General features: G+C 38.8%; 1 long non-coding RNA gene across 2 annotated transcripts; it reads left to right on the top strand.

Annotated features, from left to right (window-relative positions):
- Positions 1–11225: 11225 nt before the first annotated feature.
- LOC309689508 lies at positions 11226–16282 on the top strand. 2 transcript variants are annotated; one of them, XR_014271423.1, is made up of 5 exons: positions 11226–11568; positions 13909–13974; positions 14310–14465; positions 14918–15010; positions 15300–16282. It is a non-coding gene; the product is annotated as an uncharacterized lncRNA (long non-coding RNA). The 2 variants fall into 2 exon arrangements; XR_014271424.1 differs by lacking the exon at positions 11226–11568 and having other exon boundaries at positions 13671–13974.
- Positions 16283–24167: the final 7885 nt, after the last annotated feature.

The following is a 24167-nucleotide window of genomic DNA, read 5'->3' as shown; positions in this document are numbered from 1 at the left end:
TGTGTGGAGGAAGCAAGGCCATCTTTGCTCATCTCACTACTTTGTCATTAAAGCGATTAGAAAAAGTACATATACACTGTTTAAGTGTATATGTATGTGACTGAGCTTCATAAGGCCCTTTCAGGCGAGCTAATGTGTATCTGCAATGGAGGAACAGGATATCATTCAATATAAGTGGCAGCGAATGAAACATCAGATTCAGAAAAGTGGCAGTCCAAGCTGTATTGTTATGGGAAAAAAACTGAGCAAAAACATTATTTCATTATTTCATTTCTAGCCCTTAGCACAATTGATTTAACACCACATCAAACAAAGATAAGAGTCCATCCATTCATGGACACTATGCAGTCCAACCCAGCTACGTACATGTCACCATCATGCCCTGTGTCTGGCCCACAATTTTATGTCATTTCACATCCAACATGCACTGAGGGGCATCAATTCAATTCAAAACCATTCTTTGGAGGGAACTCATTTCTGCCATTTTTAAGTGCAGAATTACTTTATTTATTTATTATTTTTTTGGTCACTATCAGCAGCGTGTGACCATATGCGATGAATGTAGATTGACTTTTGTATTGACAGCTTTTCCTTCACGTTCAGCTCTCACCAGTAATGATTGCAGACACCTGTCAATCTTCTGCTCCTCTTTTCTTCCACTGAACAATACTCCAAGATACATGAATTCTGCCAACTGAAGCAAATCTCCTAATGCAGAGTGGGCAATCCATCCTTTTCCAGCCAAGGACCATTGTCCCACACTAGGAAGTGCTTATTCTTATCTCAGCTACTTAACATTTAGCTGCGGTTCCAGTAGGAGTCATTCCTGATGAAGAAAACAGGATCAAATAATCCACAAAAAGGAAAGACGAGATCATTTTATTTTCATTTCAATTTTATTTATACAGCACAAAATCACAAAAACAGTCACCTCAAGGCACTTTATATGGTACGTTAAAGACACTACAATAATAGATACAGAGAAAAACCCAACAATCATATGACCCCCTATCAGCAAGGTGACAGTGGGAAGGAAAAACTCCCGTTTAACAGAAAGAAACCTCCGGCAGAACCAGGCTCAGGGATGGGCGGGGCCATCTGCTGTGACCGGTTGTGGTGAGAGAAGGAAGACAGGACAAAAGACATGCTGTGGAAGAGAGACAGAGATTAATGACAAGTATGATTCAATGCAGAGAGGTCTATTAACACATAGTGAGTGAGAAAGGTGACAGAAGAAGAAATACTCAATGCATCACGGGAATCCCCCAGCAGCCTACACCAATTGCAGCATAAATAAGGGAGGATTCAGGGTCACCTGATCCAGCCTTAACTATATGCTTTAGCAAAAAGGAAAGTTAAAAGTAGAGATAGTGTCTGTCTCCCGAATCCAAACTGGAAGCTGGTTCCACAGAAGAGGGGCCTGAAAACTGAAGACTCTGCCTCCCATTCTACTTTTAAATACTCTGAGACCTTCCACCCCATGGCTGTACCAAGGAATTCTCTCCATAAAATTTGTGAACAGAATTGATGGCAACGAGCAATCCTGATGCTCAACGTCCACTGGAAATGAGTTTGAGCTTTTACTATGGTTTTACATGGCACAAGTGGCAATAGCACCTTTTTATGCAGCATCACACAGGACACTCTGAGGGCCATAATTCAATGCCCTGCCCACATTTAAACCAGTTGTGCAATCTCCTAAGGACCCTCAAGTATACTTGCCAGAGAGTACCCTCTCTATGCCCCAGAACCTTCAGGTTTCCAAATTAGGTGTTGGGTTTTCCTGTAATTCTTTAAAAGCGCTGAAACACTTTAGCCCATCTAGCTGAAACAGCAAAACATGAAAACTTGCAGATGTTGAGGGAGACTGGGGGCAGACTGCGAGCAATCAGCAGAAGAGTGAGATGGGGGCTAATTTGTATTTTCAAAGATCCAGCCACATTAAATTTTATAATGGTGTAGTGTTATATCTTAGGAATTTTAAGTCACAGATGGATTATTTCCATCCAAACCTCCTAAATAGTATGTAATTGTAAATATTATAACCAACCACAGTTGTGTCTTTAGGATATAGGTGCTCATATATTCAGATGATTGCTTTTCATTACTTTTTTGTTACCATAAAACCCCAACAATTATCTAAATTGCCCAGTAGTTAAAAATGTTGATAAAAAGAATTAAAATGGTCACCAACTCATCTAGTCTTCGGCTCATGTTTTTGAACACCAACAAAACAAAACTTAAGTTGTTTGGAACCGGGCCGCGAGAGTTGAGGCTCAGGTCTGAAATTTATGGTTTTCAGGGTTTTTATCGGTTTTCAGCGTAATTGAGTTAACGTTTTTATCGTTAACTCAGTTTTCCTGGGTCTTTTCACGTGTGTTATGAATAAATCTTTAAATAAAGTGACTACCTGCTGTTGGTGCTTATAATGGATATTTAACCTATATCATCGGAAGATGAATGCGTTATTTAGTTTCAGATTATCGAGCAACAATTACTGCATATCATTGTCTCACACTATTTGACTGCACACTATATTCCATCATTACGCATCATTTCATTTGTGAAAGGACAAGTCCTGGTTGGATGGATTCTTTTGTTCATAGTATACCATGTCCAATTGGACAATCAAGCCTGGCTCACTGCCCATGTCCTGGATGGAAAACAGGTTATTACATTGTGTGTGTGTGTGTGCATAACAAAGTGGACATCATAACATAAGGTAACATGTCATATTCTACTAACATTGCTAATAATATATTTCAGTGTTGAGTAGAAAATATAATAATAATTTTGTCAACTGAGAGCTATTAGTTATATCATATTATTTGTAGATATTCAAGAAAACAGTGTGATTTCAAAATTATATGTAATGATTAATCAGTCATAGTCAACAGTTCATAATGTAGTGTTAAGTATTTGCATTACATAATGTAGCTCAACCAGGTATTAACTTGTATTAAGGAGATAATTAATCCTGAAGTACTCAGTGAAAACAACACCAATGAGGCTTAAGTAGTGTAATACTTCATCACACAGATGTTCTAAAGCAAAATAATTTATTCTATAAAGTTTGACTTTGGCATTCAACAGCTAAAAGCTAAGATGCAAGAATGAGGAGATTCAACAAGTAAAGCTTTCCACAAGAATCATGGTCCATACTTTTATTTCTTGCAAATCTCACAAACAGAAAGAAAAAAGAAAAAGAAACACACAGAGAGACACACAGACACACACACCAAGGCTTTGACTGACCACATCTTGCTTGGAGGAATGAGAATTATCTTACCATTTGGAGAAAATAAGTATCTAGCCAATAATTGCACATCCTGGCACCAACAAGATAGCTGTTGAAAAATGCTAATTCTTCACATTGTGCATTCCATTGCAGGAGAAGTGACAGCTCTTTAATATTATGATAACAGTGGAAAAAGGGCTTTTCATTCAACAAACCAAGCAGCCCCAGCAGTAGCAGAGAAAGCAATTTGCACGCTGAATTTCCCTGTGAAATGCTCGCAGTGTTTTTAATCACTCGACATTAACAAATCTTTTAATTACCATTTGTCAACAACTGTGTTCAGAATAATTTCTGCTGTTTAATGCTGGGGGTTTACGGATGAGGATTTAACTGTAATTTCTATTAACGCCTTTTTACTTCTTTTGAGGTGGTGGAGAGACACCCTCTTGATAAATGATTCACTCTTAAAAAGGAGCGTGATTTTGAAAGGAGGATTGGTGCTAGACGAAAAACCTGAGAAACGCTATGTTGCTAAAATATTAAGTTACTCTGACCTCCAATAGTTGTTGTATATCTATAAGTCTATAAGGCAAGGAGCAAATATCAGTCTGACTAGAACGTGGCAAGTGTGACTTACTAAATTCCCAAGATTTGTTGTTTAATGGCCAAAAAAATGTGGCACTTTTCCCTGAGCTTGAAAAGCGTCACTCCTAAAACAGAATATTGCCTTTTAAGTTGTCCTTCACTGTTAGAATGCACCTTAAAGGCCCACCAATAAAGAGTTACTTTGTGGCCTCTTAATCACAGAAACTTTCCCACTCTTTCATGTACATCAACCAGACATCTATAATAGTCTGAGGTTCTCTCTCAAAGCAGCTGAGGAGTAGAGTGATGCATAGAGTAGAAAAAGAAGGGTGGCATCTCTTAGAAAAAAGAGTATTTTTTAAAGTCAACTCTCTCTGCTCCACAATCCCCCCCCCCCCCCAGTGAACTACATCAGTATGGCATAGTGGAGCACCGGGAAGCCACATACCACCTCGGTGGGAGTGAGAGTTGAAGGGCAAGGATGCCCCCAGTCTTCATGCTGTTCAAGCAAAATAAAAGATCCAAGAGAGGATTGATGCACACATGCAAATGTGTGCGCATTGGCTGGGTAACTCTATGCATTGGTACATTTAAATGACATAATCAGTTAGTAGCTGTTCAAAATGCACAAAGGTCACAATCACAGATGTTCGAAGATTAAAATGTATAACTGGAAAACACCCAGAAGGCATATGCAGTGTTTATACAATATATCCTTTGTAAGTGCTGAGAATCATTAAATAAACAATAATCCTGATAAACTCAAAGAATTTTCTGAAGACTGGATGGCCTTGTGATTACAAATACTTATTTGTGATGGCGTTCCTTTGACATACAGGCCATTGCAACCCTTCACAATTTTAACACCTAATATTAACAATAGGCAGTGAACAAAAAATGTTAAGGGGTAGCAAGTGTTCTTAATTGCCATCTCAACAGATCCTTACCAACAAAATGTTTACACCAAAGTCTCATTTTGAAAAACAATGAGTCAGGCAACATGATGTCTCTTATTCTCTGCGGCTTGATTATGTCCTGTTAAATGTTAATCATAGCCACATTGTGTGAGCCCAAACACATCTTGCTATCCATGATGTTTTTGCTTTCGCTTGGCTACAAGAAGAAGAGGTGGAGAAACAGGCTTGTATCTTCCCTTTGTGCCTCTTTGATTCCACAAATAGAAATAAAAAGCTAAGTGAATGAATAAGTAATGGAATGCCCCTTCACCTGTTAGGGGGACATCTCATATAATACAGTGGCACTTGAGCATCCAGAGGGCTGGAAAAAGAGAGCAATTTAGCTCCAAGCTGAGATAAAAAAAAAGGCTGAATATGCCTTTGAATGCATTCTTAATCATTACAAGGAATTTGCAGTCACCTCTCCCTCACCAGCATTGCCACAGCCCCTTCACTGTTAGAGTCAAAGGCAGAGTGTTGAGGAGAATTAAAACACATTCTTGGATTCATGGAGCTGCAGGAGGCCACAGAAAAGTGAAGGTTGCCATAAAGCAACCATTTTCCAAAGTGAAGTACTCAAAAGAGAAACCCTTTATTACAAAGTAGAGGATACTATGTGGTGCCATTGATGGTGGTAGTCATTTAGAGGTCTTTTCTGAGTGAGAAACACTGTCTGAATGCAGTATTATCCGTAGTGGGAATATATTTATGGTTATTTTTGTCAGTGTCAGTAGGCCCCACAATAAATGACTGATACTTATTGTGCCATTTGCTTTTCTGTGTATAGAATGGCTGATCAGCTCTTTGTTTTGGAAGCACTGTAATGCTTTCAGTAATCATTTCTTTCCTGATTTGTTTGTGCACTTCTGCATCTGGGACATTATCTTATGGTTGCATAACACCAACAACTCAATAAGAGAAAATGAATAAATAAGTGAATAACTATTTCTTCATGATCAGATCCTAACCTGTGATTGTTGCAGAAAAGGTGTGCCAAGTATGACATTTTATTCTATGCCAGGGTTAAGTGCCCATAACACTGGACACAATAAAGCACCCAAAGAGCTTGTTAAGCTTTTATTGTAAGATAATGGGGCATCAATGGCTATTTTCACATCTCCTAATGTGTGTCTTGATAGCAATTTTGAAAACTATTGTTCCATGAAGATGATATGAGGGTTATATTTGTGGGTCTTGTAGCATGATTCAAGCTTAGATGCCTGAAAAGTACCCATTAACTACTGAAAAGGTTTGCAATCAGTCCAGAGTGATGCTTGCTCTTCTTTCGTGCCGTTAACTTTGGCCTCCTAAGCAGCTTGGACATGTTTCCAGACACGTGTACTTCTTTGAGACCCATAAAAATTTAACTACGTAGCTCTTTAGTCTCATTGGTTATAATTTTGTTCACATCACAAATATGACCAAACAGCTCCAAACAAACTCAGTTGGAGTACTCATTCCTTTTGCCTTTTTATTTATCACAGTCCCTCAGTGCTGGATTTGGATCCAACACTGAGGGAAAAAAGAACAGCATGTTCAAGCCCAAACGCCCCATCCCCTCCCACCTGAAAAATGACAGGCACATTTCAATCCTGTGAGTGAGAGAAGCTTGGTGATCGACTGGCAGGAGATTCTGGCACTCGATCAGGACCTGCCGTTTGGATATTTTCACACAGAGAGGGAGTTGCTGCTTCCCACCAAGGCCCACATATCACATCTGCTGAGGACCCACTCCTGACTAAATGCACAGCAATCAACAATATGACTAAACCCGACAGAATGTCTAGAAAGTGTTTAACACCATGTATAAGGAACAGACTAGCATTAAACATTTGCCCCTTTATAAAAAGGAGAATATTCTGTGCAGTATGTTTTATGGGTGTTTTTGTGTGTGTTACATTTTAAAAGAAAGGAATTTTCTGGTATTTTTCTTCACACATGTGAATCACTATATAAATATTCAGTGATACGTTACACTTTAATCACCAAAAGGCTTCCACTGACAGATGCAGCAGTAGGGTGGCAGCTTTGTTAAATGTCAGAATCCAGCATTATGCATCACTATGTAATATTATGCAGTAACTGTTGTAGATGACCACGTATCACAAGCACTACTCTCTCTGTCTCTCGAAAAGCCCTGAAAACAGTAAATGAGAAGTTAACTAAAAGGAATTGTTACGTGTTTTTGCACCTTTTACAAGTTTTAAATGTATACAACTTCATACACAGTACATATATACATATATATCCAAGCTTATCGTATAAACTCATTGTGTGGTTTTTTCCCATATTACTAACATGCCAATTTGTTTGTTGTGATTTATTATCAGCCAGACCCATATTTGCTTTAAATGACAAATTTATTTAAGACGGAGTGAATTTATCTAAGTCTGGGATGGTACGTGTTAACGGCCGCTCATAGATCCTACCTGCCGGATCTTCTTTTCATTGATATTGCTGTTATGACTGATGAAGCCGAGCTGGTGAGTTTCTGTGTTAACTAAGTAATGTGTTAAAGCTATAAATATGACTATTACTAAACTGTACTGTCATTAATAGCAGGCAACAATCAGATGTCCGAGCCTGATTACGACACAGTTTCATCAGTTAAAACACACCCTCACGGTGGGAGTTTACTAAATTAAATGTAGTTAGCTTAGTAAAAACCGTACACTCATACCATAGTGTTGAAGTAGGTTACCATAAACCCAAAATAGTGTAGCCTTGCTAAACTAACGTAAAGTGTTCTGTAATGTGCCGACAAACATGGAACAAAAAAGAGATGCCTATTAGCTACAGTGCATATTTTCTCCATAAGAGGTAAAAATGTGTCAAACTTTAACAACACAGCTTGAATCCAACCTCCTCCAGTATTTTGTGCTTTGGTATTCATGTTATTTTTGTATCCTTGCATCCGAGTTGTCAGTTCTAATTTCTTGGTAAATCTGAGTTCTTTTCACTTGTGTTTAGGTTCCTCATTTGTCTTTTACATTAGCGGTCCCCAACCCCCGGGCCTCGGACCGGTATCGGTCTGTGAGTCGTTTGGTACCGGGCCGCGAGAGTTGAGGCTCAGGTCTGAAATGTATGGTTTTCAGGGTTTTTATCGGTTTTCAGCGTTATTTTGTTATTGTTTTTATCATTAACTCAGTTTTCCTGGGTCTTTTCACGTGTGTTATGAATAAATCTTCTTTTTTTTGGTACCGGTACTAGTTTTATTTTGTTGTATTTATCCGCGACACCTTAAAGACCGGTCCGTGAAAATATTGTTGGGCATAAACCGATCCGTGGCGCAAAAAAGTTTGGGGACCGCTGTTTTACATCAAAATACCTCAGTGCTGTTCTTTGTTCTTGTCATCTTGTTTGTATCTGGTTTTCCTATTCTCGGGTTTTCTTAGTGTAAAAGCAAAGCTCTCAATTTACCGGTTGATCTACGCTCCTACCCTCACCTATGGTCACGAGCTGTGGGTAGTGACCGAAAGAATGAGATCGCGAATACAACCGGTGGAAATGAGCTTCCTCCGAAGGGTGGCTGGCCTCTCCCTTAGAGATAGGGTGAGAACTGTCCCGTTTGTAGCAACCGAAAATAAAATAAATTCATAATTATAATAAAGGTCAATCAAAGGGACCAATATGGCAAGGCCATGATGATCCACTTGGTAAAATAAATCCGCTTGGCATCCTTCTTGGCCTTAAGACAACAATTCTGATGGCTAAAGATCCAAACAGGACACAAAAAAAAAAAAAAAAAAAAGAGATAGGGTGAGAAGTTCGGCCATTCGGGAGGGGCTCAAAGTAGAGCTTCTGCTCCTCCACATCGAAAGGAGCCAGTTGAGGTGGTTCGGGCATCTGACAAGAATGAGTGCATTCTTGTCCTCCCACCGGGAGGAGGCCCCAGGGCAGACCCAGGACAAGCTGGAGAGATTATATCTCTTGGCTGGCCTGGGAACACCTTGGTGTTCCCCCAGATAAGCTGGAGGAGATGGCTGGGGAGAGGGAGGTCTGGGTTTCTCTGCTTGGGCTGCTGCCTCCACGAGCCGGCCCTAGATAAGTGGAAGAAAATGGATGGATGGATGGAAGGTTTTCTTAGTTTTAGTTATTTGTTTGTATTTTGTATTAATTTCCCCTGTGTCATCCTGCCTCCCCTGTATCTGATGTCACAGTGTCTGGTGTTCTGTGACATCCTGCTTTATGTTGTTAGTTGTCTTCTCATTTGTACTTTGCTTAGTTTTCCTTGCTGTGTCTTGTTTCCCTTTATTGTTATCAACTGTGTTTCCACCCATTTCTAATCATCTCTTGACCCTGCATGTGTTTCAGTCTCAGTATAAGTAATTTCCCAGCATTCTAACATTAAAACCTTTCCTATAATGTGCTTATTGTTAATCACTGGTGTTTACGTAATTAAGTAAATATTTTCAGCAATTTATAAGGAAAATGCATACTTCCTAAATAAATTAAATCTTTTGTTTTCACAAGGTAAAATAAAGAAACAAACTAATAGTGGAACTTAAGCTCACCAACTATATGTATCCTGTGTATAGCAGAGGGCCTACTTGATAGTCACGTTGATTGTGCTTTTTCCTGCCTTCTGGGCCGTGAGGCTCCCCTGTTGGAAGTTCTGCCTTTGATATCCCTCATGTTTGAAATGATCCCCAACATTTGAGATCATAGATGTCAATAAACTGCTAAACCAAATCCAGTTTAATGCTCACCTCACTGCAAAGAGACATGAAAGGTATCCATGATTGACACGACATTCGGTACAAATCCCTTAAACCAGATTATATTTTATTTCATTGAATTTAGCATTTTATGTCTATACAGCATTTACAGCCATAAATACTTCATAGGACTTTACACAGTGATCTGACTTTTGATCGAAGTAACGTTTGATCAAATGACACTAAACCATTAATTCTTCTGTATCTCATGGCAAATGCAACAAACTAGCACAGAACATAAGGGAAGACAAAGCTGTGTGAGATCATGTGTTTCAAAGTTTACTTGGTGGGCCCTGCAGTGATCCAGTATTTAGTTTCCACTGTGGTATGTGTGTGCAGAGACGAGAACACGCATAAGCTCTGCCCTACATCTGGAGCTGAGTGATGCGATCATTCTTTCTTTTATATCATTATTATTTTATGTCCCTTGCTCTCAATAAAGCATTTTGTGCTAAACCATATTTTTTTTAAAAACATTTTATAAATAAACTTCAGCCGAGTACCAGGGGAAACTCACAGCACATATCGAACCAGTTTCTGAAAAGCATCTTGTCACGCCTTGTTAACTCTGAGGCCGGGAACATCCGTGCAGTCCCTCGCGACTGATCATCTACATCCTCTACCTGTGTTTAACTCTCAGTTTTGTGTTAGTTTCAGCCTGTTGGTACACTGCATCACTTACAGTCAGCTGTTTACAAATGGCAGAGTTTGGAGAGGAATCTGTCTTCTAGGTTTCTTGATTTACGATTCTGCACACAAAGTATTGGAACTCCAGGGGGCTGGATGATTCTTCTCTGAAATGAGCACCACAGGCTGTGAGGAAGAAACGAGGACAGGAGAGTGTGAATCGTGTAGACGGGCTAGAGGAGATAGAAGGAAGACAGAATAAATGAGGAGCTAAGGTGATGGAGCACTGGAGTAAGATAGGAAGGGAGTGAAGCAAGAATGGTTGAGGAAGGGCAGAGAAGGAAAATCTGGAAAGCAATCGGAGGGAGAAGGAGGTGTGATTAAGGAAGAGATCAGTCAGAAGCTTCATCCAGAATGGGCATGACAACATGTCAAACTATGATCCAAAACATTTCTGTCGAATGTCAAACGCCAGCCGTATTGTCAGCAACTGGTTGATGCATGCATCACTTTTAGATAGATGTAATCAGGGCAAAGGAGAGGCTGTGCAAAATGTTTTAGTGGGAGTCAGACAGATGTTAAGCCATAAATTTGTGCTTTTACAGTGAGTGGGCAAAGCACTTGAATTTGTTCCTGCAAGGTAATGCTTAGTGCTCTGTGGGGAATTGGTACTGAAATGTCTAAATACAAGAAGCGTGTTCTGATAAACTGTATTTGCAACGATCCTCTGTCCAAACAAAAGCACATAAAGTACTCACACGGCATTAAAAGGAAACAAGAGGCGATATAGGGGAATTTTTTTTCCTAACATGCAGTAAAAGTATAATGCTGGTTTAGTTTAACCTGTCATTTATATTCCTGTTGGAGCTCTTTGGGTCATGCTAACTTGTAGAAATTCTAAAAACGTTGAGTTGTACAAAACTGTGAATAGTGCCTCGTTGTTCACTCTTCTGTCTTCAGCAAGTTATTCTTCAAGGCGATTCCAATCTTTATTGGCCCCACCTTCTTACCTCAGTTGCAGCTTAGCCACTGTTCAAGAACAAGCAATAAGCTGAACCTTGGGTCAGGGTTATACGCTGCTTCCTTATTCACTCAAAAAAATGAATGAGGTGGATTGTTCAGTGTATATTAATTATTTATTTTCATTTTACTTAAAATATATGTTTTTGTTAAGTTAACATATGTTTTTCTAATCAAGTCTACGTAATTGTGTCTATTATTCAACGTACATAATACTAATGTGTTACTTGATCGCATAACATTTAAGTTAAGTCAATTAGGATCGATATACCTTGTATATCCACAAGGTGGCAGTAATGCAAAAACAGTTGTAATGAAACCGCGCAGAACAAGAAGGTTTCACGGCTTGTGCCTGCTCATGCGCAAGACTTCAAATTTAACTGAAAAAGGCTGTTTTGGCGCCAAGCTACTGTTTCTTTGAGAGGTAAGACCACTTTTTTTCTTTGACTATGTTGTGTAGTATCTATATGTCCAGCATGGTTATATTTTGCGTTTGTCTTACAAGACATGTTATATCGTTTGCGTGCGCTTGTTTTACATTAGTTTTACTGGGTCCTGGACATGCTTATTTTGTGGACTGTGTAAGAAACATTTTTATTGTTTTTTGTTTTATTAAGGGATTAGCTACAGGGGTTCATGGGGTTATTCTTTCAAGGGGTTATTTTTCCATTTGCTTTCTTGGGATTCCTTTTCTGTAATCCGAGAGTCGGAAATATCGAATAGGATAGCAAGGATAGCATAAAGTGACATTTAAAATCCAAAAAGTCAAGGGCGAAAGCCACTGTGACACCATTGTTCTGCTCTATCAGTAATCTGTATTATGTAAAAATGGTCTGTAAATACAGCATGTTTCCTAGCGGAGTTATACATATCAATTGTTACACCCCGGCCTAGGCAACCGGGGTGCAACGTAAAAAAACAAAGATAAGAAAAATAAAACCACGAAGGCTCACCACCAAAATCCCAAAACAAAAATATCCCATAACGAAATTATTAACCAACCCATTCACAACTATTTACAACAGACTATTTATTCACAACAAAACACCAAACTATTTACAACGGGGGGAAGATCGCGACCATGACACACTGAAACACAAGGCTTAAATACATAGAAGGGGCAATCAGGGAATGGACCACAGGAGGGAAACACAGCTGGGGCAAATTAGACCTGACGAGACAGGGAAACGTAAACTGAAAACACTAAGATAACACAGACTTTCAAAGTAAAACAGGAAACACATAACAGTCACGCCAAAAGCAACACACCGACAACACCAAAACGTAACAGTTCCCCCCACCCAAAAATCAAACATGTAACCCCAAGTGAAAAGTTTGATTCAGACAAACGAAGGCTGAAGTGAAGGCAGACGAAGCTGATGGAGGCTGGAGCGGTCCCACGGACCCCCCAGCAGACGACGAAGGCTGGAGCAGTCCCACGGACCCTCCAGCGAAGGCGGATGAGGGCTGGAGCGGTCCCACGGACCCTCCAGCGAAGGCAGACGAGCAGCTCACTAGCTGCACACATGGACACGCAGCCCACCAGCTGCACACACGGACACGCAGCCCACCAGCTGCACACACGGACACGCAGCCCACCAGCTGCACACACGGACACGCAGCCCACCAGCTGCAGAAGGCTGGAGCGGTCCCTCGGATCCTCCAGCGAAGGCGGATGAAGGCTGGAGCGGTCCCACGGACCCTCCAGCAGACGACGAAGGCTGAGGCGGTCCCTCGGACCCCCCAGCGAAGGCAAATGAAGACTGAAGCGGTCCCACGGACCCTCCAGCGGAGGCAGATGAAACTGATGGAGGCTGGAGCGGTCCCCCTGACCCTCCAGCAGACGACGAAGGCTGGAGTGGTCCCACGGACCCTCCAACGAAGGCGGATGAAGGCTGGGACGGTCCCCGGGCCCTCCAGCGAAGACAGACGGAGGCTGAAGCGGTCCCTCCCTCGGACCCTCCAGCAACGGCGAACGGCTGAAGCGGCCCCCGGGCCCTCCAGCGAAAACAGACGGAGGCTGAAGCGGTCCCCGGACCCTCCAGCGAAAACAGAAGGCCGAGGCTGTCCCTCCAGCGATCCCGGACGAGCCCCCATATGTTACACCCCGGCCTAGGCAACCGGGGTGCAACGTAAAAAAACAAAGATAAGAAAAATAAAACCACGAAGGCTCACCACCAAAATCCCAAAACAAAAATATCCCATAACGAAATTATTAACCAACCCATTCACAACTATTTACAACAGACTATTTATTCACAACAAAACACCAAACTATTTACAACGGGGGGAAGATCGCGACCATGACACACTGAAACACAAGGCTTAAATACATAGAAGGGGCAATCAGGGAATGGACCACAGGAGGGAAACACAGCTGGGGCAAATTAGACCTGACGAGACAGGGAAACGTAAACTGAAAACACTAAGATAACACAGACTTTCAAAGTAAAACAGGAAACACATAACAGTCACGCCAAAAGCAACACACCGACAACACCAAAACGTAACACAATGTAGTTATAAATTACAGTTTGTGAAAGTACACACTTAATTTTTTTAATAAAATTATTCAAGACATATGAGTGGACAGACAATGGAGGTCGACAGACCTGGTGATAATTGCTTCTATAGAAAGTTAGCACATGGCAGTGTCAATCTCTTGCTTTTCTTCTGAGTAGTATTTTATTTAGTTGTAATTCAAACAATAATTTGCTTCTTGAAATTAAGTAATGAATTTCTTGTTTTACTTTATAAATCTCAGATCCTGCCTTTACCTGCTCCCTCCTATACTGATGTGGTGTATGTGGTATTGCTGAGCTTGTATGTGGTATGTGAACTGTTATACTTTTAAAAACAAAACTGTTTTATAAGTTAAGTTTTCTTTTGTGACCCATCCCATGCCCCTGTTATTTCTTCTCCACATCTGAACCATGGTAAAGGTTGCAGTTCAAGGGCCTGAGGCATGAAATTCTTTTCAGATCAGCTGTGATCAATATTTTTTGGAACTTGATAAATAACAATAAAAGCTGTAATGGCTCCATTAGCATTTTGTGTAAATGTTTGTGTTAAAATTATAGCTTTAATGAGGTCTTACTACATTAGTTTTAGTTTGTATATGTGTACATACAGTACAGTATGTTGTGTTTGTTGACATATTTTCAGGTGGAAGCAGAATATGTGAGGATTACTACTGCTGCACATGTTCCAAGGCTTTTTACACAACTTGACCAATACACTGACCAGCTCATAAAAGTCTTCAAGAAAAAAGGAGGCGTTGCAGGGAAGAAAATTAGACAAACTTTGGCCCCAGCCACACAGGTGCGTTATTCTGTTGGTAGCAAAATATTATGGCTAATAAGATCATTTTCAAATTTAAACAGCTAGTGTATGGTAGCTGCACAGTGCACTTACATTTATATTAAGCAAGACAAAGTTTGGTACTCAAAACGTTGGAAAATTTAAATTACCTAAACATATGTAAAATCTGATCCCTTGATTTAGGTTAAACCAGAAGTGAATGTTTTTATGTTATGTTTTGAATGCAAAAAAGATGATGTATTAGTTTGTCTTTACCTCCATTATGGACATATATAATGTGGTGGAAACCCTGCCCAACAGGTTAACTATTCATGTCCATGTGATGATTAGTTGGTCTTGTGTACATGTCTATCTGTGCAGTGGATATGTCATTCATTTTGCGTATAATGTGAGTTTCTGTCATCCTAAAGTATATCTGTTTTCTCTTCCTGTATCTCTGCCACTCTCTACAGAAGGAAAGTATTGAAAAGGGGAGGGAGTGTGTCCTCAGGGCACTACCTTTTTACCTGAATGAAGACCCAAGCATCCTCTTCAAAGAATAATTGGTTGGTAATTTTAGTTTAGTTTTTTATCTGTATTAAACCAAATTTTGAATAACTAATGTTGTTGCATGTTGTTGTTGTTGTAATTTGCATGGAACCTGTTTAAATGTTTTGGGAAATCTTCTTGTATACCCAAACTATTTATATTTATCGTTGAATCTGTAGTCTGAAATAGTGGCACACTGGGGTGCATGTTCCTAATATTGTGTTTACGTCATTAAAGGGTAGCTTTGGCCCTTTTTCTTTCTTTTTTTAAAACTGGATGCCATTTTTCTATGTTTTTGTGTCTAAGCTACAGCTGTTCAGAGGGAGCTGGAACAAATTACCCTTGCTATCTTTACCATCGAAAGAGCTGATGCCAGCACTCCTCCAGCCGATGTGGGTATAACCATCTAGTGTGTCCTGCATGACCTGGAAGACCTAGCCTCTGCATGTGCACTCTTAATGGGTGGGATATATGCACTGAATCTCAGTTAACCTCAAGACTGAAAGCTTTCTTTGAAGTACTTCAGAAGCTCTTCCTTCATCTGTATGTCAGCATACTCTTGACCAAGGTACAGTTGCTCAAGAATACACTGAATGAATAAGCCAACCTTTAATTTGGATGATGAATGTTCTGTCAGATGGACAGAAGTTTTTCGGAGGCTGAATGGGAATAAAATGGTAATTTGTAAATGACAGATAACTGGAAAATTACATTTAAGAGAAATTTAGAACATTTTGAAAAGTTTGTAAACTACTACAATTTGAGAGATTTTACTGTTGTGGGGGGCTAGTAAGAGACAATCAAAAGTATTGAGATTTAAAGGATTTAATTGAGAGATGATACTGCACCAGAAATATTGAAGGGTGGTGTGTATATTAGCGTTCAAGGCATATTGTTATGAGGTGGAAATATGTTCATATTCAGTTTGTGTTACATTGTGTGCATTGTAAAGGTAATTGCAATACATACTAAAAATAAGGGTAAGTTAGGAGGTTGATCTGATATCCTCGTGTTGGTGTTGTTCCCAGATCATCATACTAAATGTTGTTCCAGGATCAACATTGCAAGTGACCAATCAGAATGTTGTGACGTCATACTTTTGCGACTTCGGGAAAAACCGGCGTAAAACAAAAAACTGTACTTAAGCTGCGTGAAACCGCCTCTGTCCGCCGATCAACTGACCCTAACCCTAACCGTAACCCTTTAATAAACAGTAAGCAGAATTGATATTGTCCTTGCAACATTGGAATTTCATAAATGCACGAATGGCTTGGCGCGCAAAAGAATAACGTCACAACAATGTGACAACATTTTCATGATGGTCTGGGAACAACACCAACACGAGGATATCAGATCATCCAAGTTGGGAATGCAGGATGAATGTATATTTTGTGGACTTTTAAAGACGAACAATTGTTTCCATGTTAAAATGTTTACATCTGAAGTTTTTTGCCCAAACACTAGTAAAATAAATGTTGACAGTGGCAAGTGTTAAATGGTTACTTGCTGTGCTGTTGCAAAAAAACTGAACGCTGACAAGCTGTTTTATTGTTAGACCATAATGTTGGCATGTTTTGTTAAAGTTTTATTTGGGATGGTGATGTAATTTTCTTTGATTGCTAATATCAGTGGACTATTTATTGTGTGGATGCTTTAAGCATCCACACTATTGAGTTCCTGTTTCTCTTTATTCTTTATTGTGTGGATGCTTTAAGCATCCACACTATTGAGTTCCTGTTTCTCTTTATTCTTTATTTTTATTATTATTGTGTGGATGCTTTAAGCATCCACACTATTGAGTTCCTCTTGGGACTTCCGCACACTTTTTGGCACTTAACTACTTCCACAATTTTCAGCCAATTTTCACCGTTCAAATTTTAAAATATTCTGCTATTTCTGCTAATTCCTGCTATGTCTTTTGGTATTTTTCACTATTATACTTTTTAAAATATTAAGCTTAATTAGTCCCATTGAAATGAATGGGAAACTTCTGCAATTCTGCTAAAATTTGCTTGTTTCTGAAACTTAACTACTTCCTCATATTTTCACGTAGAACAACCATTCAAACTTTAAAATGTTCTCAAATTATGGGGCTATTCAGGTATGATTCAGCTTTTTCAAATCTTTTACCGTTTTACCTTTATGCCTCTTAAAGTTTTCAGTTGCAAAATTGTGATTTTTCACAAAATACATGCGTTGTTATGGTTGCTATGCACTTGGCTTCCACTGTGCCACTGAAGGTTTTGCAGTCTTCTCTTCATGTCCGAACAACTTCTTGCTACTTGCTCAATCTTCACTCAACTTCCACAAATTATACATCAAAACGTAGGTATTTTTGCTGGGTTTCCGAAAATGTCACTATCATTGTTGTGGTATTCATAGAACTTTCGCAAATCTCCTCAGACCAACACAATGTCGGAAAACTCTCCATATAAAGTGAATGGAGAGTTTGTTCAAAATCACCGCTGCATTTCTGTAATGAGAGGCATATTCGAATCGTCATATCTCCTTAACGAAGCAAAGTTAAGACATGAGGCTTGTCCCGGTATATCTTCAGACACTCGTGACGCTCACAATTCAAGAATTTCTTTCTCACGTATTACCGTTCTGAAATGAGTTGGACTTGTTTGAGGGTAGGAAATTCGTCCGTCGCTCAGATTTCTTCAGATTTCAAACTCTGGAAATGAACCACTTTTTTCTCTCGGCATAACTTTTTGTTGGATTTCCATAGAGACCTGAAAATTTCCATGACTGTTCACCAAAGCCTGCTGTCTCTTACGGTGAAAGAATGATATCGATACTCCAAATAGATTTCGAGTTACAAAGCGTTGTTTGAGGGCAAGTCAAGCCAGTTTTTGCTTCGCTCTACTCAGTTATGGTGCATTAGAAGTCAAATATCTTTAATAATTCACATTTTAATGATAAATTGTCAACACTGGAAGATTCCCCCATCTCTTCTGAACAAAACGGTGTAAGAATGACCACTCTAGCCCCTACGGTTAGGAAATTATGGTCATTTGTTTGAGGGGAGTCGTCACTATGAGAAATAGGCTGCAATAATCCTGTGCCTCTCTGTGCTGCGTGTGTAAATAGATGCACCTGTTTTGGCGGGAAAAAGTGCACAGGCTCTCTGATTGGTGGATTCAAATTCAGCAGCTCCCAGGCTGACCTAGAAACTTACTTCTCTCTCCCTGTGCATTTTTTTGCTGATTTTTTCATTTAACAAGTATATTTGAGGGACCCTCAGCATGTTCAGCATTTTTTCAGCTGTCCATTTTGCTTTTCCAATTTTTCTGTTTAACTTATTACTATTGTGCTAAATCATACTATTTCTGCTATTTTATAAGATTTGTGCAAAATATAGTATTTCTGCCAAATATAGTATTTCTGATTATTTATAGTTTTTCTACTAAATCATAGTACAGTATTTCTGCTTTTTATAGTATTTGTGCTAAAACATAGTATTTCTACTAAATGTAGTATTTATGCTTAATCATACTATTTCTGCTTTTCATAGAATTTGTGCCTAATATAGTATTTCTGCTTTTCATAGGATTTTTGCTCAAACATAGTATTTCTACTAAATGTAGTGTTTATGCTTAATCATACTATTTCTGCTTTTTATAGGATTTGTGCTTAATATAGTATTTCTGCTAAATTATAGTATTTCTGCTTTTTATAGTATTTGTGCTAAAACATAGTATTTCTACTAAATGTAGTATTTATGCTTAATCATAGTATTTCTATATATTTCTGCCAGGTCCCCAGGCAGCCAATCCTCTGTGAGGACTGAGACATTCAAATTTTCAAATCAGGGCCTGCACGGCTTCCCAGCCAATCATATATGTGTCCTGAGGCATTCAAATTTGCATATTGGGGCCTTCATGGCTTCTAAGCCAGCCAATCATATCTGAGGGCTGAGGAATTCAAATCCACAAATCAGGGCCTGCACGGCTTCCCAGCCAGCCAATCATATATGTGGTCTGAGGCATTCAAATTTGCATATTGGGGAATTCGTGGCTTCTAAGTCAACAAGTCATCCATGTCATATATCTCTAAAAATTCATATTTTAATGATAAATTGTCAACACTTGAAGATTCCCCCATCTCTTCTGAACAAAACGGTGTAAGAATGACCGCTCTAGCCCCTACGGTTAGGAAATTATGGTCATTTGTTTGAGGGGAGTCGTCATTATGAGAAATAGACTGCAATCCAGTTGTTCAGTGATGACGCGACGAATCCTACTTCCGGGTCTAAAGTAGTCTGCGTTTAATATGGCATTTGTGTTGTTAACATGTTTAATGTTATGTATTTTCTTCTATTTGATCTCAAAAAGCTCCTAAAACAGTCAGCGATCACTGTTGACCTCCCTCGGCTTTTATTACCGCTAATCATTTATTTAAGCTCAGTTTTTAAAACCTTAGGATGTAACTACAGCCCAGCCCATGCAGCAGTATATGAATGACTAACCTCGTATTGTGGATGGATTATCTCAGTTGTTCTCCTGGCTGAAGTTTGGTCCGTTTACAGCATCCTGCCATGCAATTACATTTGTTCCTGACCACCGAGAACACTCACGGTAACTTTTATCAAGTGGAAAAAAAGTTAGCTTGTTTATATTATGCTAACATAGCTGTGTCGCTAGCGGTCACGTAGCACATCATTATATACCAGCTAGCCAAACTTCAGTAACCCTACAAACGTCACTGCTGTTTAGCTTTCTGTCTTCATTTATGTTGGAAGTGATAACAGAGCTGTACGTTTTAATTTGTTTCCAAAACCCCGCAGTCAGGACATGCTATATTGTATTTAGATAGAAGCTAGCGAGCTAACTCCCTGCTAACTTCTAACTCCGTTAAATGTCATAAATTCCGTTTTCATGGATGCCTGGATGTTAAACTCAATTGTTACACCTGGTAGAGCAGAACGCTGATCATTTTATTAAAGATGAAAGACTTTAGACAGTTTTTCAACTCACAGTAATGCCATAGTGATCGTTTGATATATGGACCTGCAGCGGAGTTTAGACCCAGACACGGCTAGTGACGTCAGACTGAACAACCGGATAATCCTGTGTCTCTCTGTGCTGCGTGTGTAAATAGATGCACCTGTTTTGGCGGGAAAAAGTGCACAGGCTCTCTGATTGGTGGATTCAAATTCAGCAGCTCCATGGCTGACTGAGCTAGAAACTTACTTCTCTCTCCGTGTGTGTGTGTGTGTGTGTGTGTGTGTGTGTGTGTGTGTGTGTGTGTGTGTGTGTGACAGAGAGAGAGAGAGAGAGAGAGAAGGCCTTTTAATGGGATGATCTCATTCTAAGATTCAAATTCAATATATTTAGACTGGTTGACTGAATTGGATCTTGTGTGTGTGTCTCTCTGTGCATGTGTGTTTCCTTATGTGTACATATTTGTGATTGTGTGGCTGTTATATATTTTTTTGCTGATTTTTTTTTCATTTAACAAGTATATTTGAGGGACCCTCAGCATGTTCAGCATTTTTTCAGCTGTCCATTTTGCTTTTCCAATTTTTCTGTTTAACTTATTACTATTGTGCTAAGTCATACTATTTCTGCTATTTTATAAGATTTGTGCTTAATATAGTATTTCTGCTTTTTATAGGATTTGTGCTTAATATAGTATTTCTGCTAAATGTAGTATTTATGCTTAATCATAGTATTTCTATATATTTCTGCCAGGTCCCCAGGCAGCCAATCCTCTGTGAGGACTGAGACATTCAAATTTTCAAATGAGGGCCTGCACGGTTTCCCAGCCAATCATATATGTGGGCTGAGGAATACAAATTTGCATATTGGGGCCTTCATGGCTTCTAAGCCAGTCAATCATATCTGAGGGCTGAGGAATTCAAATCCACAAATCAGGGCCTGCACAGCTTCCCAGGCAGCCAATCATATATGTGGGCTCATGCATTCAAATTTGCATATTGGGGAATTCGTGGCTTCTAAGTCAACAAGTCATCCATGTCATATATCTCTAAAAATTCATATTTTAATGATAAATTGTCAACACTTGAAGATTCCCAATCACTTCTGAACAAAACGGTGTAAGAATGACCGTTCTAGCCTCTACGGTTAAGAAATTATGGTCATTGGTTTGAGGGGAGTCGTCACTATGAGAAATAGACTGCAATAATCCTGTGTCTCTCTGTGTGCTGCAGGCACCAGTTTTGGCGGGAAAAAGTACACAGCCTCTCTGATTGGTGGATTAAAATTCAGCAGCTCCCAGGCTGACCTAGAAACTTACTTCTCTCTCCCTGTGTGTGTGTGTGTGTGTGTGTGTGTGTGTGTGTGTGTGTGTGTGTGTGTGTGTGTGTGTGTGTAACAGAGAGAGAGAGAGAGAGAGACCCACTTTAGGGCAGCATCTCATTGTTGGAAAAACATATAATATATTCAGATTGGTTGACTGGCATAGACCCTCTGTGTGTGTCCCTCTCTGTGCATTTGTGTATACATATTTGATTTTATGTGTAATTGTTGGCTGTTCCTTCTTGTTTTTTAATTTATTTTTATTTCTTTTTTTTTTCACTTGAACAACAATTAGTTTTGAGGGAACTTAACCATGTTCTGTTTTTTTTTTTCATCTTGTCATTTTACTTTTCCTACTTCAGTTATTGCTATTCTGCTCAATCATAGTATTTGTTCTAAATCATTGTTATTATGCTATATTGTAGTATTTCTGCTAAATCATTTTATTTCTACTATATTATATTTTTCTTTCTAAATATAGCATTTCTGCTATATAATTGTATTTCTGCCAAATTATAATATTTGTGCTAAAACATAGTCTTAATTTAAAATTACAATATTCATAGTTCATCACAGTGTCTCTGGTAAATCACAATATTTCTGCTATGTTGTATTATTTTTCTAAATCATAGTGTTTCTGTAATGTTTAAGTATTTTTGGCTAAATATATTCTTTCTGTTATCTTATACTATTTCTCCTAAATTCTTGTATTTTTGAGAAGTTATGTTTCTGGTAAGTTACAATATTTCAGCTAAGTTCTGCTATGCTATTGTATTTCTGCCAAGTATTATGTTTACTCTAAGATATTGCAGTTCTGCTAAATTATTACATTTTAGCAAAGTTCCTTTGCTTCTGCAAAGTTTTTACAATTTCTGCAACTTTTCAGCTTTTTCAGCTACTTTTTGCATGCAGCTTCAGCTTTAAGCATCCACACTGCATTTTCGCAGGAAATGCAAATTTTTCTAGTTGTGTGGATGCTTTAAGCATCCACACTATTGAGTTCCTGTTTCTCTTTATTCTTTATTATTATTATTCCGGGTGTTTCCGTACACTTTTCGCCGTAGAACTACTTCCACAATTTTCAGCCGATTTTCACCGTTCAAATTTTAAACTATTCAACTATTTTTGCTAATGCCGGCTATGACTTTTGGTATTTTTAACTATTATACTTTTTAAAATATTCCACTTTTTTCCTTTAATTTGTCCCATTGAAATGAATGGGAAACTTCAGCAATTCTGCTAAAATTTGCTTGTTTTTGAAACTTAACTACTTCCTCATACTTTCACCTAGAACAACCATTCAAATTTTAAAATGTTCACAAATTATTGGGCTATTCAGGTATGATTCAGCTTTTTCAAATTTTTAACTGTTTTACTTTTATGCCTCTTAAAGTTTTGAGTTGCAAAATTGTGATTTTTCACAAAATACATGTGTTGTTATGGTTGCTATGCTCTTGGCTTCCAGTGTGCCACTGAAGGTTTTGCAATTTTCGCTTCATGTCCGAACAACTGTTTGCTACTTGCTCAATTTTCACTCAACTTCCACAAATTATACATCAAAACGTAGGTATTTTTGCTGGCTTTCAGAAAATGTCACTATCATTGTTGTGGGATTTATAGAATTTTTGCAAATCTCCTCAGACCAACACAAGGTCTCAAAACTCTCCATATAAAGTCAATGGAGAGCTTGTTCAAAATCATCGCTGGATTTCTGTAATGAGAGGCATATTCGAATCGTCATATCTCCTTAACGAAGCGACTTTAAGACATGAGGCTTGTCCCGGTATATCTTCAGACACTCCTGACGCTCACAATTCAAGAATTTCTTTCTCACGTATTACCGTTCTGAAATGAGTTGGACTTGTTTGAGGGTAGGAAATTTGTCCTTTGCTCAGATTTCTTCAGATTTCAAACTGTGGAAATGAACCACCTTTTTCTCTCGTCATAACTTTTTGTTGGATTTCCACAGAGACCTGAAAATTTCCATGACTGTTCACCAAAGCCTGCTGTCTCTTACGGTGAAAGAATGATATCGATACTCCAAATAGATTTAGAGTTACAAAGCGTTGTTTGTGGGCAAGTCAAGGCAGTTTTTGCTTCGCTCTACTCAGTTATGGTGCATTAGAAGTCAAATATCTTTAATAATTCATATTTTAATGATAAATTGTAAACACTGGAAGATTCCCCCATCTCTTCTGAACAAAACGGTGTAAGAATGACCGCTCTAGCCCCTACGGTTAGGAAATTATGGTCATTTGTTTGAGGGGAGTCGTCACTATGAGAAATAGACTGCAATAATCCTGTGCCTCTCTGTGCTGCGTGTGTAAAAAGATGCACCTTTTTTGGCGGGAAAACGTAAACAGCCACTCTGATTGGTGGATTTAAATTCGGCAGCTCTCTCCCTCTGTGTGTGTGTGTGTGTGTGTGTGTGTGTGTGTGTGTGTGTGTGTGTGTGTGTGTGTGTGTGTTTAGTGGGAGAGAGAGAACCCTACCCTTATTTGGCAGCATGTCATTGTAGGATTTAAATTGAATATAGTTAGACTGATTGACTGGATTAGAGCCTGTGTTTGTGTGTCCCTCTCTGCATTTCTGTTTCAATATGCCTCCATATTTGTAATTTTGTAAGTTATTGCTATTCTGCTAAATCATAGTATTTCTGGTACTTTTCGGTACTTGTGGTAAATACAGTATTTCTGCTAAATTATAGTATTTCTGCTTTATTATACTATTTGTGCTAAAACATAGTATTTCTACAAAATGTAGTATTTCTGCTTTTTATACTATTTGTGCTAAATTATAATATTTCTGCTTTTTATACTATTTGTGCTAAATTATAATATTTCTGCTTTTTATACTATTTGTGCTAAAACATAGTATTTCTACTAAATGTAGTATTTATGCTTAATCATAC

Source organism: Aulonocara stuartgranti (genome assembly GCF_965226115.1).
Source record: "Aulonocara stuartgranti genome assembly, chromosome: 15".
Classification (NCBI taxonomy): Eukaryota; Metazoa; Chordata; class Actinopteri; order Cichliformes; family Cichlidae; genus Aulonocara; species Aulonocara stuartgranti.
The sequence above is the reverse complement of the archived record's forward strand: the minus strand, read 5'-3'. Positions and strand labels throughout refer to the sequence as shown.